This window comes from Theropithecus gelada, chromosome 1, assembly GCF_003255815.1.
Source record: "Theropithecus gelada isolate Dixy chromosome 1, Tgel_1.0, whole genome shotgun sequence".
Taxonomy (NCBI): Eukaryota; Metazoa; Chordata; class Mammalia; order Primates; family Cercopithecidae; genus Theropithecus; species Theropithecus gelada.
The window spans coordinates 36,270,058-36,290,365 of NC_037668.1; the positions used below are offsets into that span (position 1 = coordinate 36,270,058).

Sequence of the window (20,308 nt, forward strand, 5' to 3'; positions counted from 1 at the left end):
CGTCCTCCATCTCACACCAGCTCCAATCTAAGCTGCCAGGGCCCTTCTGTTTCAAATGCAGGTTTTGTTAATATGCAGCCGTGGCGAGGCCAGCGGATCAGCAGGCGGCCGCCTGTTTAAGGTGGTTTGTTACTCATAGATCCCATGAGGAGGGGGCAGGCCATGTCACACAGGGCCACCCAGGAAAGCAGGGGGTCCATCAGGAGACAGAGGGAGCCAGGGGCAACGTGGGCAGAGCCTTTATTGTGGTTTTTGCAGGAAGGAACAGGTAATGCAGGGTGAGCAGGCTTTGGAGAGATTTCTGTGGGTAATTCCCGTGGGGTCTTGGCAGAGAGGCTGCCCCTAAGTTGTCCCTGGCCTGGGGTGACTAGGGCAGGTGGAGGGTGACCCTGGGGGGAAACCCTAATAGAGGGGGTCATGGGGTATGGGTTGTGGGTGGGTTGGTCTGAAAGGCGGGTTCCCAGGCCAGTCCTTTGCTATCTCTAGGAATTGACCAGCCCTGGGGGGCAGTCCCTCCAGGTTCAGCAAGATCCCAGAGGTCAAAGCATCAGAAATACAGAAAATAAAATGGTACGATGATTGTGCCGTCATCCCCCGGACCCTCGCCAAGGTTTTCTGAGCATGCTCTCACCCTTGCAAACTCTTCTTTGCACAGTGGCCAACAATAATGATCCTCATCTGATCATTACAGTCACGCACACACACACCTCCCCTAGCCAATTCAACACCTCTGTTCTAAGGGTGAAGACCACTGTGGCCATTCCTGCTGTCAAACCCCATCTCAAACCCTGTGCCCCACCCCACGCTCCAAACACACTGGCCTCTTGCAGGTCTGGAATGCACTCAATTCGTCTGCCTGGGCCATCCACCTCCCCTCCTCTGCTCACACCCACTCATCCCTGTGACCCCTGCCTAAGGATCCTCGAAGAACCAGCTCCCCTCCCTCACTGCATGGGCCTCTGTGTTATGAATTTTGGATCCAAAAGGGCCACCTCACTCAGAGTGAGCACTCAGTGGGGTATGCCGGGCACTGATCACAGGGCACAGCTCATGGCGGGCACTCCAGAAATAGCTATGGAAGAGTTTCTCAGATCTTCATGGTGACCCTGTGAGGCAGGTGTTCTTGTTTATCCCCATTCTTTAGATGAGGAGATGGAGCATCTTAACCCCCATTGTTAACATGTGCAACAGCCGGGCGCGGTGGCTCACGCCTGGAATCCCAGCACTTGGGGAGGCCGAGGTGGGAGGATTGCCAGACCTCAGGAGTTCAAGACCAACCTGGGCAACACGGTGAAACCCCGTCTCTACTAAAATACAAAAAATTAGCTGGGCTTGGCAGCTTGTGCCTGTAATCCCAGCTACTCGGGAGGCTGAGGCAGGAGAACTGCTTGAACCAGGGAGGTGGAGGTTGTAGTGAGCCGAGATCACGCCACTGCACTCCAGCCTAGGCGACAGAGCAAGACTCCGTCTCAGGAAAAAAAAAAAAAAAAAAGATGTACCACAGATCCCACCACATCTAACAGCAAGAGTGTCCAGAGCCCCGCCAAGCGGACAGACCAGCCCTCTTCCCACCCGGAGCCTTCACTTCCTAGGCTGAACAGTGAGGATTTGGGCTGGATGCTTTTCCAGCTGTTTCCCAGCTGTGACATTCTAGGATCCGAAATGTTTCATAGCCACTTTCTTTATAGGTCTTTATTTTCTTGTAGAAAAGCAAATGAAAAACATAATTTTCATTGCTTCTAAAAGTTATTGGTGAAGTAATACACATTCATGGCAAAACACTAGAACTCAGTGGGAGGGTTTGTCCCATTTCTCCCCTGGCTCCCTTCTGTCCGTCAGTCAATCGCCACATATTTACTGGGCGCCTACTGTATGCCAGACCCTGGCCCAGACACGGGCACCAGGTGAGTGAGCTGGACACCGTCCCTGACCTCCAAGACGCCACAGATCCTTTTGATGTTTCTGGAGGGGCTGGCAGGGGACCTTTTGGGATCTGGGGTGCCTGCAAGGGTGTTCTTTGTCTGTGAGCATCTGAGTGGAGGAAGAAAAGTGAGGGAGGACTGTCTGGGACTGCAGTGGGCAGCAGAGTGGGGGTGAAGACTGTCTGGGACTGCAGTGGGCAGTGGAGTGTGGGGGAAGACTGTCTGGGACTGCAGTGGGCAGTGGAGTGTGGGGGAAGACTGTCTGGGACTGCAGTGGGCAGTGGAGTGTGGGGGAAGGACTGTCTGGGACTGCAGTGGGCAGCGGAGTGTGGGGGAAGGACTGTCTGGAACTGCAGTGGGCAGCGGAGTGTGGGGGAGGACTGTCTGGGACTGCAGTGGGCAGCGGAGTTGGGGGGAGGATTGTCTGGGACTACAGTGGGCAGCGGAGTGGGGGGGAGGATTGTCTGGGACTGCAGTGGGCAGCGGAGTTGGGGGGAGGATTGTCTGGGACTGCAGTGGGCAGCGGAGCCGGGGGGAGGACTGTCTGGGACTGCAGTGGGCAGTGGAGTGTGGGGGAAGGACTGTCTGGGACTGCAGTGGGCAGCGGAGTCGGGGGGAGGACTGTCTGGGACTGCAGTGGGCAGTGGAGTGGGGGGGAGGATTGTCTGGGACTGCAGTGGGCAGTGGAGTTGGGGGGAGGATTGTCTGGGACTGCAGTGGGCAGTGGAGTGTGGGGGAAGGACTGTCTGGGACTGCAGTGGGCAGTGGAGTGGGGGCAAGTCTGGTCTGTGCCACCAGCCCCGTAAGCATCTTCACCTCACAGTGTGGCATCCGTGGGGCTTCCGGCTCTGGGCTCTGTGCCTCTCGCCTCTCTGCCATTCCCGGCATCCTGAGGTGAAGTGATAACCAGACCTCCTCTTCGCCTGGCTTTCTGCCACTCCCCCAGCCACCCTCTGTGACCCAAATCCCCTCCAGGCCCCTCGCTCCGGCAGCCTCTTATCTCCTGCTTCCCAGAGCCTTGCTCTCCCCAGTCCAGCTCCTCCTCAGGGCCGCGTGGGGCCTGTGCTGTGCCTGGTCTCCTGCTCACGGCTGCCAGGGCCCCCGCCCGCTGCCTCTGCTCCTGTGGGACTGGATTCAATACCAACATGCTGCTGTGTCCCCCTGGGCATGGCAGGAAGAGGGGGGTCAAGGCTGCCAGGGTTGAAGACGGGGAGTACAGAGCCCCTCTGGATGGGACCCAGGAGCCAACACGCCATACCGCTCCAGCCATCCAGAACAGGGTGCCCCAGCAGGGCCCAGGCAGCTGCTTCCCTCACTCCTGAGCAAAGAGGGAGGAACTCAGTTCCCTTCTCCAGGGAAAAGTCTGAAAATGTATTTCGGGACCCATTGTTGTTCCTTCGAAAGTTGCCTGCATGGATTAAGTCCACCAGGGCTGACGGGCAGTGGGCATGGTCCGGAAGATGGGAAGGAATACCTCAGCCATGTACGTCCCTGTCCCCCCCAGCCCCGAAACACATGGAGCTCACCCGCTCTGCGGGGCTGGGGTGCAGAGGAGAAGCAGGGGCTTCCCCACCCGCTGTCTGCAGCCCCGGGCGTCTATACAGTGAAAACCCGCTTGCCTGCCGAGGCCGTCAGAATTAAAGAAGGATTTCGGCAGCTGTAGTCATTAAGATAAAAGTCGCACTAATGACTCAAGCGTTATTTAGTTCTGATATCTTAATTTAATTGGATTTTTTTAATTAAGAAAAAGACCCATAATCCTGCAAGCACTGAGCTGGTGCAGACTTTTCACAAGTTACCCTTAAAGGGCTGGGTCTTGGACCCCCGTCTCTCCTGCCTGAAGACCAGGGTCACTTTGGGAGAGGAGGGACAAAGGGCCAGGTGTCTGAACTGAGAAGGAAGCAAGGAGCCACCAGGAGAGAAAGGCCAAGGCTCCCCTACATGGCGGCAGCTCAGGAAGGGGGCGGTAGCTGGCACCAGTGGTGCTGTCTGGCACGGAGGCCGGGTGTAGGCATTGCCACCACCCGCTAAGAGGGGCCTGAGTGGTAGCCATTCTCCACCCCCAGAGCCTCCCACATGCCCCAGACCTGGACCTTGTGCCTCCTGTCCCTCCACCCAGCAGCCCCGTCCTTCTCAAGGGCACACGGCCCTCCTGCACCCAGCTTTGCCCAGAAGAGGGGAGGTTCTCAAGCTGACCTTCCTGCCTCCTGGCCCTGGATGGCCACAGTACTCCTTGACCTCCCTGCCGCCTTCCCCGCCAGGCTCTCCCAGCCAGGGGCTGCTTGGTGACGGTGATTGATGGTTTACCAATAGGAGCGGAATGAAGTTTTAATAGTCTCAGATTAAAGGATCAGGGAGCAGAGGGAAGCAAGGAGCCTGCCTGCGGACTTGGTATTTTCACACTGAGCACAGCTCGGAGCCCTGCAGAAGGGCCTGCTAATGCCACAGTTTGGGGAGGTGTTGGAGGGGCCTGCCCTGGAGGATTCTGAGACATCAGGCAGGCTCTGAGCCTGCACCTGTCACAGGGTGGGTGCTGGAGTACCACGGCCCCCTGGGGTTCAAAGCTGAGCCCCAGGAGCTTGGCATCCTCTCTGAATCAGGATGTACCCCAGGATGCAACTGATTGCACCCCTATGTCCTTTGAACACCCTCCTCCCTAGATCTGGGCTGAACTTCCAGCTTCTGGGAGGCCAGGGGAGGGGGCCTCAGGGCCTGGGTGCAAGAGAATTCCAGAAGGAAACACAAGTCAGACTCCCAGCGAGTATCCGGAACCTGTCTGGGTTCTTGGATGAGAGCTTGTTTCTCTGCTCTTCTTAGGAAACCATGACGTTTCTCTTGTTTCGGAATTCTGTGTAAAATAAATGGGCACTGCCTCCAAATCACATGTGACTCTGGGGCACCGAAGCCCAGGCTGAGGATGGATTTAAATGGGGATTTGACATCCAGCTCAGAAGGGGGATTCTTCTCCTCTCCCCCAACTGTGGGGTGATTGTTCCCATCCTTGTCCCTGGTCCCCAAGGGGGAATGAGGGCAGCGGGGCCCCCGGCACCTTTGTGGGATTCTGCCACCACTTCTTGTGGCCCCCTAAGGTGCCCCTGCCCACTCTCCTTTCTGCAGGCCCCACTGTCCTTCAGGTCCCCTGGGATCCCTTGTGTCCACTGAGGCAGGTGCTGACTCAGCCTGCAGCCCAGGCTCCAGGCACTGAGCCCCAGTGTGAGAGGCTGAGCAGAGTCTAACAGGTCTCTGCAGCAGCATGGGCAGGGAGCTGGAGCCGGGCACATGAGATGTTTCTGTCCTCTCTGGGCCTCAGTTTTCTCCTCTGTGAAATGAGCCATGGAGAAGATGGGACAGTCAATGTCCCCATCAGGCCCCAAGGATACTTGGCCATCTGGGCCATGAGTGAGGCCCATGTGTCCGACAAAGCCAGCCATGAGGTCCTCAGACGTGCAGACCGGCAGGGCTGGCTGGACCACACAGGGGCCAGGGGAGCATGATGTGATGGATTGTGTTTTGAGGTCACTGCAGCTGGTGTGCATCTCAGCCGGTGTAAGACCCCATGTCACCAAGCACGGTAACCCACTGACTGGCTCATGGGACTGCCTGGGACTGCTTTGGTGCCATCAGCAAAGAGCATCATGAGAACCTGGGACTCGGGGCAGGCACTCAGGTGGGGAAGAGAGAACACACAAAGGCTGGGAGCTGGGGCCTGGAGGGGCAGGGACAGGCAGGGCTGGAGGCGACAGGAAGGAAAGCTGGGGTGTGGGCCTCACTACAGCCCAGATTTATCTGGCAGTACCAGCTGGGAGCCCAGAGGATCAGGAGTCCCTCAGTGGGGGTGACTCGTGATGACTGTGAAGGACAGGCTGGGACCCGGAAGCCCTGGCCCTCCAGGCTCAGGCTCAGGGGGTGATGCTGGGCTGGGTGCTTCCCACGTGGCAGGATCCTCATCACTGTTCTTTCTGAACAATGCCCGAGAATCCAGGCACAGCCAGGAGCTGGCCAAGCGGGGCCGGTGGGTGGTGAATGAAGGGCTCCCCGCAAACCACAGCCAATCCAGGCAGGAGGAGCCCAGCAGGTTCACCAGCAGTGCCCGGATCTGATGCTGATCACCCTAGCCCCTCTACCATCTGCTCAGCTACCAAGGCTGAGGTTGGTGCTCTTGGAGGAGCCTCCAGGAGCCCAGCCGGGGTGATGGAGGGACAGAGGGACAGGCAGGGAGGCCGGTGGGCAGCAGGCCAATGGGCCAGGCAGGTGGGGCAGGAGCCTCCTCTTGGGAGTCACATGGCCCCTGAAGGCGTGGGGCTCCCCCTGCTGGGCACACCCCTCATCCACTAGGATGAGCCCAAGCAGAGGTGAGACTCTTGCCTGAAAACTCGTTGCAGGCCCAGGGATGGGCTAGTTCAGAGACGAGGGGACACAATGGGAGGCTTGCGCAGCACCCTCTGCGGGCAGAGCTGACTACATGCAGCAGTGGCACACGCTCAGCAGGCCGGGCTCCATGATGCCTGTCAGAGGCCACACCTCCCCAGCCCCCCAGGCCACCGTGTAAGCCTCTCCACGCTGCCTCCCACAGGCAGAAATGGCTCGGGATGGATGAGAGTGAACCCTCACCCCTGCTTGCACACCAGTCTGGAGGAGGAAGCCATCCTCGAGGCAGCCTTCACCAGTGTGTGTCACCAGGCACCCAATTTCCTGAGCTCCATTTTCCCCCTGACCTGCCCAGTCCCGTGTTCCAGGTCAGAAGAGCAAATGCAGTCTCCAGAGAGAGCATGAGGCTTTCTGTGGACTTTGTCCCCATCAAAGGATCGTGGCCAAGATGGTGATTGGGAGACGGTGTTCAGGGAAGCCTTTGTGCCCTAGCAAAAGCCAAGCCAGGCATGCCTGTCTCCTGCCAGCCTCACCACCTGCACCAGGATTCACAGGTCGCAGCTGCCAAGTCCTGAGGCCCCGGCCAGCCCCTCCCAAATCTGCTATCGTAACCACTACACAAAAGTTTGAAGAATGTATATTAGACAACTGTTACTCAGCATATTTGATGGTGTTTTGCCTTGGTTTGAATATGTAAAGGCACTAAGCTGTTTAATTCAGTGCTTCCTGCATCCTTGGGCGGCGTAACTCAGTTGGATATCAGGGCTGGTGGCATCGGCAGGGCAGGCCACAGCTCGGCTAATTTAAGCTTTGTTTGCTGCGATGCTAGAACTTCTGCCTGGCTCTCCGCATTCCTCCCCTGGGCTGGCAGACAGCTCTGCCCGCTCCCGCCCGCCCGTGACACCTGTCCTGCTGCTCCCCTTGACAGCTACCTGGCCCCTGACAGGCAGCAGTACCCGCTGTCACGCTGCCTGTGTGTCCCAGAAATGTTATCTCCTCTTTTTCGGAGATGTCACCCACAGCCGTCCGAAGAGATACCCGAATTGTACGCCACTGCTCAGATGGTTTATCTGACCCCACGACTGGCACGGAGACGCAGAGAGAAGGGCCTGATGTTTCCCGCATCTGCCGTTAACCCTCGCCAGGCCGGCAGCAGCCTACCCCACTCCTTGTTCTCATGGTCCCCAGGACCCCCAAGCAAGGCGAATGGGATGACAGGCCCTCTAACCCCACCGCCCACTCACCTGGAGCCTGTCAACAGCCAGCCCTGGGACTGTCCCAGGGCCCCCTGGGCTGTTTAGCCAGAGCTCGGGGCCCACCCACCCCAGCTGTTCCTTGAATCTGGATTTGGTTCGGGGCTGTGAGGCCCATGACAGACGTGCTTTCTGGGTACCCTGCTTCCCACCTTTTAGAGACAGCTCTCTACAGCCAGCCCCTTCTGGGCCTTTTGTGGCCTTTGGATGCCCTCCAGCCCCTCCCCAGCCCCAAGCTATTGTGTCCAGTGTCCAGGGTCCCTGGTCATCGGGCTGTAGCCCCCAGGCACCGGGGCAGCCCCATGACCCCTGCTCCTTTCTGTCCTGGACTTTTCCTCGCACATGGGGGCAGGTGGCCACTGAGTCAGGACACTGAGTACCTGCCAGAGTCTTCCACACGGCTGCTGGAAGTGAATCTGCTTTTGGACTGGCCCAACTCCTTACGGAGAGGCAGGGATGGGGGTGAGTCTGTGGAGCCGGCTGCACCTCGAGAAGCCTGGTTTGGGGAGATGGTCAGGACTGAGACCTGCAGCACAGCAGGACCTGGGAGGTCAGTGAGGCTTGTGGGGCCTGCTGGCAGCTCCCATGCCTTCTGTTCCCACTCGGGCCCCAGTAGAGCCTGCTGTCCAGGCCCTAGGCTGGCCTCCTCATGTGGAGTGGGCCCAGCTGTAGCAAGTTTTCTCTTCAGCCTTCCACGTCGGGGTGTTAGCAACCCTTGGCTCTGATGGCCACCTTGAGACCGGATGGCGGCCAGCGTGTTTGCTCACGGCCTTATAATCTGAGTGGTATAGGTGCTCCTGCAGAGAACACAGCATTCCGGGACCACACATCTCTTTATGCCCATTGGGGAAACTGAGTCCTGGAGAGATGCAGGGACTCGTCAAATGCTATATGGCTCTGCAAAGTAGAGGCTCCTGCATTTACCCAGCAAATATTATTGTGTGCCCTGCAAACAAAGCAAACCAAATGCCTGCCCATGGAACTGCATTCTAGAGAAGGAGACATAAGAACAGGAGAACTAAGCAGAACCTGCAGAATATTCCATGGGGGTAAGTGCTGCAGAGAGAGGGTAAAGCGAGGTGGGGGGTAGACGTTCAGACCCAGGCCTTGGGTGTCATGACTAATCTAGAAGGGCCCTTTTGGTTTTAGGTTTTTAGAATTCAAATGAGGAGAACCAAATAGAAGTTGAATCCTATCCTCCAGAAACATCATTCTAGGTGCTATGCCCATTGGGGCTCTCTGGATATCCCGACCCCATGTCCCCTCCTGGGATGCACCCCTCCTGACCTCTGGTCCTCCCAGGCCCTCCATTTCCAGCTGCTGGGCAGGGCTGGCCTTTGTCACTCCACCTGCCAGGCTGGCTTCTAAGGCAAGAGTCTCTCCCTGGGGAGGAGACGCCAACTCAGCTCTAATCTTCCCCTTCCCGGAGACAGCACACTGTCAGGATTATCGCTACTGATGTGATTTGTAAGGGCCGTGGGAGGGACAGCAGTTATAGTGAACCCTGAAAATTAATTAGAGAGGGCGGCGCCTTCACAGGGCAAGTGGCTGAGACCTCACTTCAGAAGCTCTGTAAGCTCCCGTGCCATGGGAAAGCGGGCTCCTCTGCCCTCTGCTTCCTGGGATGGCCCATGCACCAAAAATGAGATGCAGCAAATATGAGTCTTGGGTGCCTGTGCATGCCTGTGTGTGTGTCTGCAAGCTTGTGTGACTGTGCATGTTCCTGTGTGGGTATGTATGTTTGTAGGCGCGCACGTGTGTGTGTGTGTGTGTGTGTGTGTGTGTGTGACCCCCAGACATGGTTGTTGTCCAGGAAGCTCTCTAGCCCTTCTGCCCTCCCAATCTCCAGTGGAGTGAGGGCTCAGGGACGGGAAGGAGTAGAGGGGTCCTGGGAGGCCCGTGAAGCAGAGGAGGAGGAGCAAGAGGCTATGAGGATTAGAAGGAGATGGAGACTGAGGCAGGAAAAAGGAGAGTTGAGAGGGGTGAGAAGAAAGAGACAATGAACAAAAACAGTGGGGTGGAAAAAAATAGTCAAGGAGAAGGAGGAAGGGGGGAGACAGAGAACTGGAGAAGGAGAGAGAAGGAAAGGAAGCAAGGTGGGAGAGTATGAGAGGGATGAGGAAGACAGGGTGACAACCACGAGATCAAGGTGGGTGGTGGGTGGGAGCAGAAGGGCGAGGCCCCTCAGGGAGGCGAGGGACCCAAAGCAGAGGGGCTGTGGGTGCCAGGAGGGCTCCCTGGGGAGACTCCTGCCAGTCACCTGTGCTACCTGGACATGCCCCTCATACCCCCACCTCCATTTGCCAGCAGATCACTGGGGCAGAAGGCGGGATCTCCATCTGTCCCTCCTCATTCCCCAGAGAAGCAACTCCCCAGAGAGTTGCAGCTGCCATAAAGGGCTGGAGAAGTGGGTGCTGACTTTGGGGCCCACAGGCCTATGGGGACGGGAGTGAGGCAGGCTGTGGGGCAGTGGGGTGAGTCTCTGAGCAGGGGCAGAAGGCTGGTGAGGGCCCAGGGGAGCCTGCTGGGTCAGCTGACCCAGGCTTCTAGGCCCCAGGACAACCCGGCTCCCTGACCACGTGGTAGAGTGAAGAGGCCAGGAGCACAGGGCTTGGCTGAGTGTCCACATCAGGGGCTGGTCTTTCCACAGAGTGCCTGGCTCTAGGCTTTCCGGAACAGCAGGACGGGGCTGGCAGAGTTTGGGACCGTCGAACTCCACTGGGCCTACCTGGCTGAGACCCCAGGAGAGCCAGGTCCTGCTCCTTGGTGGAGGCTGCCTGGGGCCCTCAGCTATACTGTGGAGCTCCTTGGGGAAAGGAATTCCTGGGTATTTTCTGGGGGCTGTTTTATGTTGTTTGTTTTGTCCTTGTGTCTTAATCTACTCAGGCTGCCATGACAAAATACCATAGATCGGGTAGCTTAAACAGTAGGCATTTATGCTCTCACAGTCCTGGAGGCTGGAGGGCCAAGATCAGGATGCCAGCGTGGTTGGGGGTTGGTGAGGACTCCCTTCCTGGCTTGCAGATGGCTGCCTTCTCACTGTGTTCTCACATAGTAGGGGGAGAGAGAGAGAGAGAGAGAGACTCTTACTCTTCTTAGAAGTCCTCCAATCCTGTTGTATTAGGACCCTGACCCCATGGCTTCATTGAACCTTAATTACCTTCTAAAGCTGTAGCTCCAATTATGGTCACAGTGGGGCTTGGAGCTTCAACATATGGATTTGGCAGGACACAATTCAGTCCATAGCACCTTGAAATCACTTTGGAAAAAAAGATGGAGGTTTTCCTTGATCCTGCCTGTGCTCCCTAGAGACTGGGGACGAGGGATCTGGGGCGAGCCCGGCTGGGCCCCTGGGTGACTCCAAGGCACTCACTGTCCCTCTCTAGATCTTTTCCTTCATTTATAAATGGCAAAGAGCCATTGACCCTATCTCCGGAGGATGTTGGCAGAGATGATTAAGGTTATTTTTAAGTATGGAAAGCGGCCTTTAGAGACAGGCCTAGTGTAAATAAGGCTGGTTTTATTACTCAAAATAAACATTTATTAAGCACCCACCGAGTTGCAGGCAGGCACTGCACAGAATACCAAAGAGACCCCAGCCCAGCCCCTGCCAAACTTCCTGCCAGCCCCTGCCTCGCTTCCCTCCTTCCCTCCCTCCCGTGGTTGTTGATGTGCAGAGAGAACCTGGCCCAAGCAGGCAGACAGCCCCAGCTCCAAGAAAACCACATGACCATGGCTTTGCAGATCTCAAAACCGATGAGACACCCAGACCTCAGCCTGGGTGGGCCACGGAGCCCTCCACAGGCACCCAGAAGCCTGGGTCCCTCTGGGCTGTGTCACACTTAGAAGGCTCTCTCAGCCTCAGTCCTTGCACATCAGGAGGGAAGGCAATGAGATGCCCAGTCTTGCCCTTCTGTGCCCGGTGGGCTGCATCGTGGGGGGAAGGCAATGAGACCAGTCCAAGCCCTAGATTGGCACTAGGAGCATTTGACATGCTGCCAGACTCCTGAGCACCCCCTCTGTGCCCACACAGATGGGACAGTCTTCATGGACCTTATCTGCTAGTGGGAAGGAGTTAAAACAAGGGAGCAAAGCAGATCCATGAAAATGGGGACTTTTGTGTGTCCCACCCTGGGCCAGGGTCTGGGATGGAGGAGGCTCTGAGCAGACAGCTGTTAGGGAAATAAGTGAGGCCAGCTGAGTGACCTTGGGGCGGGGACCTTGAGCATGGAGAATAACTCCAGAGCAGGGGTCCGTTCCCGGAGTGTGGTTCTGGAAGGCGCTCTGAGGAGGCAGCATGGCTGGCAACCTGGCAGAGTAGAAGGGGCCCACGGTGGCAGCGGAGGAAAGCCACTCACCACGGAAGCATGGAGGGCAGGCCCTGAGGTCTCGACCGCAGGCGAAGTGTGCTGATGAGGACCAGGGCAGGCAGGACTGCTCACAGGGACCCTGAAGGACAGGGGAGGGCCAGCTGCAGGAGAACCTCCACACTCAATATGCAATTGCAGATGTACACCTGAATGGCAGGCAGAAGCAGTGGCAGGGGACAGGTCTGAGTATTTGAAAGCTCTCAGCCGAGCTGTGGCAGTGGGACAGGGAAATCATGGCATCAACACAGGTGGTGGTCAATGACAGGGAAAGCAGTGGATGGATGGGAGATGTGCTTCGGAGACAGGCCAATAGTCCCCAACCCCTGTGCCAGCCCAGCTTCCTGGTGGGTTGTTTGCACCAGTGGTTCCCACCTTGATCCTGGATTATCCACATATGAATCACCCAAGGACCTTATGAAAAGTGCACATCCTCAGGCCTTGGCCACAGAGAGCCTGTAGTGGCTGTGGAATGTGTATTTTCACAGGATTCTGGGGTGGTTCAGATGGACAGTCAGTCTATGGACTTCAAATCTGTGCCATGTATTTTATTCACTCACCACCCATTGAAAGGTGAAGAGTGAAAACTCCGGTCCCAAACAAACTGAGATCACAGCTGGGCTCTGCCACTGTTACCTGTTTGGCCTCAGGTATATAACCTAAACTTTCATTGCCTGTTTCCACATAGTAAAGTGAGGATAATACTATCACCTACCTAACTGGGTTGTTGCCAGAATTAAGAGAGTTAATATATAGCAAGCTCATAGAATATTGCCTGACAGAGATAAGGTGATCAATAAATGTTTACCATTACTGCCATCATCACTACCACCACCATTTCCATCATCATCATCATCACCACCACCACCGTCTCCACTGTCATCATCATGATCACTGTCACCACCATCGTCCTTATCACCATAATCACCACCATCCATCATCAACATCACCATCATCATCATCACCACATCACCATCATCATCATTATCACTACCACCATCACCGTCTCCATTATCATCATCACCACCACTATCACCATCTCCATCATTATCATGATCACTGTCACCATCATCATCACCATCGTCACCATCTCCATCATCATCATGATCACTATCACCATCATCATATTATTACCATTACCATCATCACCACCATCATTCTCCATCATCATCATTACCACCACCATCATCAACATCACCATCATCAGCAGCATCATCATCACCACCATCACCATCTCCATTATCATCACCACCACCATCGCCATCTCCACTATCATCATCATGATCACTGTCACCATCATCATCCTTATCATCACCATCACCATCCATCATCAACATCACCATCATCATCATTACATCACCACCATCATCATCATCATCACTACCACCATCGCCATCTCCATTATCGTCATCATCACCACTGTCACCATCTCCATCATCACCACATCACCATCATCATCATCATCACTACCACCACCATCTCCATCATCATCATCATCACCACCATCACATCAACATGACCATCTTCATCATCACAGCACCATCATCATCAGTGTCATCATCACCACCATCACATCAACATGACCATCTTCATCATCACAGCACCATCATCATCAGTGTCATCATCACCACCATCACCGTCTTCATCATCATCATCATGATCACTATCACCATCATCATATTATTACTATTACTATCACTACCATCATTCTCCAACTTCACCATCATCATCACCACCATCGTCATCAACATAACCATCATCACCACCTTCACCACCATCATCACTATCATCATCACTACCACCATCACCATCATCACTGCCACCATCACCAATCACCATCATTATTATTATTGTACCACCCAGGTGCAGACAGTGAGTTCTGGATCCCAGCCCCTGCAGCCAGGTGTAGACAGCTGTGTCCATCCCAGCTGCCATGATCAGGTCCCCTCAGTCAGGAAACACTCAGGAAGTGAGTTTTCCCATCAACTAACTGCCCTGCCTAATCCTTTGAACTCTCAGTGGAAAAGGTTCTAAAATCATGTGTCCATTTCCCTGCCTTATTAAAAACAGTGTATCAATTTAAAATGGCTTTTGCTTTGATCATTAGGGGACCTGGGAGGCCTTGGGGCCATCTCGCTTAATCCTACCAAGACCTTGGGCGGGAGGTCAGGAATCCCTTGCTGGGCACTGTGTGGATCCAAAACTCCCTGCAGGGTTGGTTGCCCCTCACGCCACCTCCTTCCTGTGATCCAATCCTGAAATTTATCCAGCAGAGTTCTCTTCCCTGGCTTCTGCTTTTGATACATGAGGAGATGCAACCCTTCCTGAGAAAGTTCCTACATTCCACTGTAGGTCAATTACACTGTAACCTGAATTGGGGTCCTTTTAGAGAGGGCTGGAGAACTTAGTGCTTAAGCTGGGAGGGTGGAGGGAGGAAGCACGGGGTGGAGGAAGCCAGGGGCAAACCCGGACCAGCCTGTGCATGTACCAAGGGCTGGCCTGGGATGTCAGCAGTCACCAGCAGGAGTTTGGCTGCACATGGGCTCCAGCCAGAGACCTGGACACTGTTCTAATATCAGCTTTTAATTAAGGAAAGTCATCTAGTGCCATTGAACTTTGTCCTGAAAGTGAAAGACAGGGGTGCCTTGCTGGTTGGTGAATCCAGTTTGTTCTCTCAGCCTGGCACTGCCCTGTTCACCAAGGCCAAGTTCCTGCCAGCCTGCTGCTGTGTCAGCACAGACCCTGCCTGGGACCCCCACTTCCCCAGGTGGGTTTGAAGGGCCTCACCTCTGCTCTCCATCACCCCCCACCGCAAAGGGAAAAACAGTGTCATCATGTGAAGGTGGGGATACAGTACAGAGATTGGAGAGAGCCTGGGAGTCAGAATCCAAGCCTGGCCTCCCCCACAAACCAGCTGGGTGATGTCAGGAGGCTCCTTAACCACTCTGCGCCTCGGTTTCCTCAAGATGGGCAGCCTTTCAAGTGTCACTGGAGGTTGTGAGGATTAAAGGTGGTGTATCTGTAAGGCGTAAGGTGTCCCTCCCAGAGTCAGGCCTGTGCGTGCTCTGCAACAATCCATGCCCAACTGCCTTCGCCTTCATGGAAAAAAAAGTGTCTTAGTCCATTGGGCTGCTATAGCAAAATGACATAAACTAGGCAGCTTTCAAACCAAACTTTATTTCCCACAGTTATGGAAGCAGCAAGTCCAAGATCAAGGTCCCAGTAGACTCAGTGTCTGGTGAGGGCTTTCTGGTTCATAGATAACCATTTTCTCACCGCGTCCTCACAGGGTGGAAGGGGCAAGGGATATCTCTCAGGCCTCTTTTCTAAAGCCATTAATCCAATTTATGAGGATTCTTTTTCTTTATACTTTTTATGGTTTATTTTAGGTTCGGGGTGCGTGTGCAGGTTTGTTATGTTGGTAAACTTGTGTCACAGGGGTTTGGTGTACAGATTATTTCATCACTCAGGTACTAAACATAGTACCCAATAACTATTTTTTTTTCTGATCCTTTCCCTCCTCCCACCTTCTGCCTTCAAGTAGGCCCCAATGTCTTTTGATCCCCTCTTTGTGCCCATGTGTTCTTGTTATTTTAGCTCCCACTTATAAGAGAAAACATGCGGTAGTTCGTTTTCTGTTCCTGTGTTAGTTGCTTAGGATGATGGTCTCCAGCTCTATTCATGCTGCTGCAAAGGACATGATCTTGCTCTTTTTTATGGCTGCATAGTATTCCACGGTGCATGTGTACCACATTTTCTTTATCTAGTCTATGGTTAATGAACATTTAGGTTGATTCCAAGTCTTTGCTATTGTGAATAGTGCTGCAGTGAACATGTGCATGCATGTGTCTTTATGGTGGAACAATTTATATTCCTTTGGGTATATATCCAGTAATGAGATTGCTGGGTTGAATGGTAGTTCTGTTTTTTGTTCTATGAGGAATCGCCATACTGCACTCCACAATAGCTGAACTAATTTACACTCCCACCATCAGTGTATAAGTGTCCCCTTTTCTCAGCAACCTCACCAGCATCTGTTACCTTTTGATTTTTTAATAATAGGCATTCTGATTCCTGTGAGATGGTATCTCATTGTGACTTTGATTTGCATTTCTCTAACGATTAGTGATGTTGAGCATTTTTTTTCATATACTTATTGGCCGCATGTATGTCTTCTTTTGAAAAGTGTTCAAGTCCTTTGCCTATGTTGTAATGGGGTTGTTTGTTTTTAGCTTGTAAATCTGTTTATGTTCCTTATAGATTCTGGATATTAGACCTTTGTCAGAAGCACAGTTTGTAAATATTTTCTCCTGTTCTGTAGGTTGTCTGTTTACTCTGTTGATAGTTTCCTTTGCTGCGCAGAAGCTCTGTAATTTAATTAGATCCCATTTGTCAGTTTTGGCTTTTGTTGCACTTGTTTTTGGTGTCTTCCTCATGAAAGTTTTGCCAGTTCCCATATCCAGAATGGTAATTTTTAGCGTATCTTCCAGGGTTTTTGTGGTTTTAGGTCTTACATTTAAGTCTTTAATCCATCTTGAGTTGATTTTTGTATATGGTACGAGGAAGGAGTCCAGTTTCAGTCTTCTATATATGGCTAGCCAGTTGTCCCAGCACCATTTATTGAATAAAGAGTTCTTTCCCCATTGCTTGTTTTTGTCAGCTTTGTCAGAGATTAGATGGTTGTAGATGTGTGGCATTCCCATCCATGTGGGCTTCATCCCTGTGACTGAATCATCTCCCAAAGTCCCCACCTCCTAATACCATCACCTGGGGGATTAGGATTTCAGCATCAGCATTTGTTCAGACCAGAGCAGAAAGGAAGCTTGCTAAAGACAGAAGGGAAATGGAAGGCAAAGATAAAAGGCTGCCAGGGCTGGCCAAGGGCCCAGTCTGATAGGAAACCACACCTGTGCTCCAGCTGTCTGTATGGACAGCCACCCCTTCACTCACCCCTCTCAGCCCCAGCCCTGCCCCAGCTCTTCCAGAAACAGAAAGCCGGTGCCTGAACTCACCAAAGCCTTATGCCTAGCCCGTGTTCTGCCAGGAAGCAATGTCTTATTTTAAGCCATATTTGTGATTCTGGTTCAGAAGGGTCTGCTCCTGGACAGGACTCGAGTTCTTGCCCGGGGCAAACCTAATGGAGCAGCACTCAGGAAAGGGGTTAGCATGCTGAGGATCGATGGAAACTGGGGAAAGAAAAACCTGGCAAAGCACCCCACTTAATCCTCAGAGTGCCAGGGCCCTGCTCCCGAGAACCCCTTGCACCTTTGCAGCTGGGCACACCATGGAGTTTACACAGATTGACAAGTCCTCCTTGGTGGTGGGACTATGGTTCCCATTTTAGGGTCAAAGAAACTGAAGCTTTGGAGAGTGAACTGCTGGTCAGCCTGAGGGTTGGCCTGTGCTCGGGATGGGGGCAACAGCTGCTTCCATGCCATCCAGACAATGGCATTTCTATGATGGGAGCGGTGCCTCCTGGCTGCCCTAATAAATTACCACAGACGAGGTGGCGTAAAACAGCAGACATTTATGCTCTCACGGTGCAGGAGGCCAGAGATGTCCACAACCACAGCACTGGCAGGGCCAGTTCCTTCCAGGAGAGCCTATGCCAAGCCTCCCCGCCTCCGCTGGCTCCTGGCAAGTATTGGTGCCCCTTGGCTTGCAACGGCATCGCTCTGGTCTCTGCCTGTGTCTCCGCAGGGCCTTCTCCCTGGGTGCCTCTAGTGTGTCTCTCCAGCTATTGCATCTAGGACCACTCTACTGCAGCATGACATCATCGTTTTTTGGGTTTTTTGTTTTTGTTTTTGTTTTGAGACGGAGTCTTGCTCTGTCACCCAGGCTGGAGTGCAGTGGCACCATCTTGGTTCAGTACAAGCTCTGTCTCCCAGGTTCAAGCGATTCTCCTGCCTCAGCCTCCCGTGTAGCTGGGATTACAGGTGTGCACCACCATGCCCAGCTAATATTTGTATTTTTAGTAGAAACAGGGTTTCGCTATGTTGGCCAGGCTGTTCTCGAACTCCTGACCTCAGGTGATCCATCTGCCTCAGCCTCCCAAAGTGCGAGGATTACAGGCATGCATGACCTCATCTTAACAAATTACTTCCATAAAGGTTCAATTTACCTGAGCTTCCTGGTAGATGTGAACTTTGTAAAGACACTGTTTAGCCTAATATACCAGCTAAGTGGTAACCTCTGCGTCCCTGTGAGCTGAGACTTCCTTTGGGGAAGAGGAGAACTGAAGGGAAGCTATTTGGAAAGGGAACTTGCACTGTGAGGCAAGGCACTGCCCATGGGACAGGAGGCCACACGGTTCCAGCATCTTCAGTGGATGAGCTACTGTGGTCACCCCCCTCATCCCCACAGACTGGGATCCTGTCCAGGAAGCCTGAGAGTCTACCCAGGGCAGGAGCCAGGCTGACCATCACCAGGGCCAGGAGAGGGCTCAGGGCTTCCCTACAGGTGCCCACCCGAGAGGCTGCAGCATGGGGGCCACGCAGGGAGTCATAGGAGAGAGACACAACGCCATGTGCTGAGTTCTGAGCCGAGGGCTGTGAGCTGGGGGCTGCGAGCTGGTCCTGTGCACCTGCCAGACAGACTTTCCAAGCAGACACTGCCAGGTGTTACACATGACTGTGGAAATGGGGCGGTGTCTGAACCCAACCAGGAAGGAAGGGCAGCCCGCTCCCCTTGCCCCCGATCAGGGAGCCCTGGCGAGTGGGCTGTGGTGTTGGGGAACACATGGCACCTCGTTTGCGCAGCCCAGGATGTGCAGGGGATGCTCCCTGGCCAGCTGAGTGGAAAAATAAATTACCTGAGGGGCTGACTCAGGCTGGTCATTTTGCCAGTGAAGCTCTGCTAACGCTCACTGGGCACGGGCCACGATCAATATGCCTCTATTTTTAACGCCGGGATCAGCAGGGTCATTTTCCGGAGAACACGGGCTGTTTACTCAGCTTCCTCTCAATGCGATGCAGAGAGGTCCGCCTGGCCAGCTCTGTCCTGCGCCAAGCCAACCGGCTACCCTCAGCTGTCTGTGCCTTTCTGGGGACAGTCCTTAGACTTTCAGGGGTCAGGCACAGAGGCCAGGTGTCAGGCTGGCTGCGATGGAAGAAAAGTTCCAGGCTTCCCACCTCCAGCCAACTTGGCTTCCACCTGCCAGTTTCATTTTGCAGGCCCCAGACCCACCAGCTCTTGGCTTACTGAGAGGTCCATGCCTCAACCCCAGCCCCGTCCCAGAGCTTCACCAGGGAAGGATGGACGTGTCGACCAGCAATAGTGCTAAGCCCAATGGCAGCCACGTGTTGAGCTCTGGGCTGCTGCTTCATGCACATTCCCTGCCTCTGACTCAGCAGGATTCTGCTTCGGTCTGTGCCTCTGTGGTCTCATCTGTAAAATGGGCTAATACTGCTGCCTTGGATAGCGGTGAGGGTCATATGAAATAACTCATGTTTTGGGTGCTTGACTCTGCTTCTGGCCAATGAGAAGTACTCAATAGATGTCAGCTGATGCCTTTGTGGTTATTCTTTGCCGAATGCCACAACTCCTCAAGCTGAGAGTCAAGCCTAAGGGACTCCATAGCCTGGGCTGTGCCTCTGCACTGAATTCCTCTACCCCACACTGCCTCGACTCTGTCTCTCTGGATAGAGGCCTCCTTGGTTTTTAGGGCATCAAAATCACTCCCACCAAACAGAGAGGCAGGGAGGTGGGTCAGACGTCCTCCCAGAACACAGGCTCTTTATCAAGCTAAGTTCCTCCTGCTTCTTAGGGGTAGGATCCAGTTTACAGAACCTGGAACCAGAGTTTGCAGATGGCATGTCATGTGTACAGCCCTGAGCCAGGAGAAAGGAAACGAGATCTAAGCTTGCCTCTGCCTCACATGCCCATGTGACTTTGAGCCAGTCACCTCCCTGCCCGGGGCCTCAGTTTCTGCCCCAGCAAAACCATGGCCAAAAGGGTTCATCACTTTAAATAACATTGATCAAGGAGGGGTCTGAGTTCTGGCTCAGAGGGAAAGAGTGCAGTGATTGATTAGTAATGTCTGGCCCAGGTGTAGGCAGGGAAAGATGAGGCAAACTTGTTACTTACTTGTCCTTAGAGCTAAGTGGTAACACCTGCATCTTTATTGGCTGAGACCCTGGTGAAGAGGAAAGCGGAGGGAAATCCACTCGGAGAAGGAATTTGTACTGCCAGGCAAGACCATTCACAGTGACTTCTGAGGGCCCTCCAGTTCCTGCTTCCCTGGAGACGTCAGGGAGGGAGGTGGCAGAGGGGTGATCAAGGAAATAGAGCAAGGAGGCGGGCCTGACTGCAGGAGACTCAGCACTGGGGCTCGGGTTTTTTGTTTGTTTGTTTTGGTTTGGTTTTTGTTTTTTGTATTGTTTTGTTTTGTTTTTGAGAC

The 20,308-nt window shown here is 53.9% G+C and overlaps 1 protein-coding gene across 6 annotated transcripts in view; it reads left to right on the forward strand.

Annotated features, from left to right (window-relative positions):
• Positions 1-20,308, forward strand: part of CAMTA1 (calmodulin binding transcription activator 1) — a 969,422-nt gene that overhangs the window by 762,792 nt on the left and 186,322 nt on the right. The window lies entirely within an intron of this gene.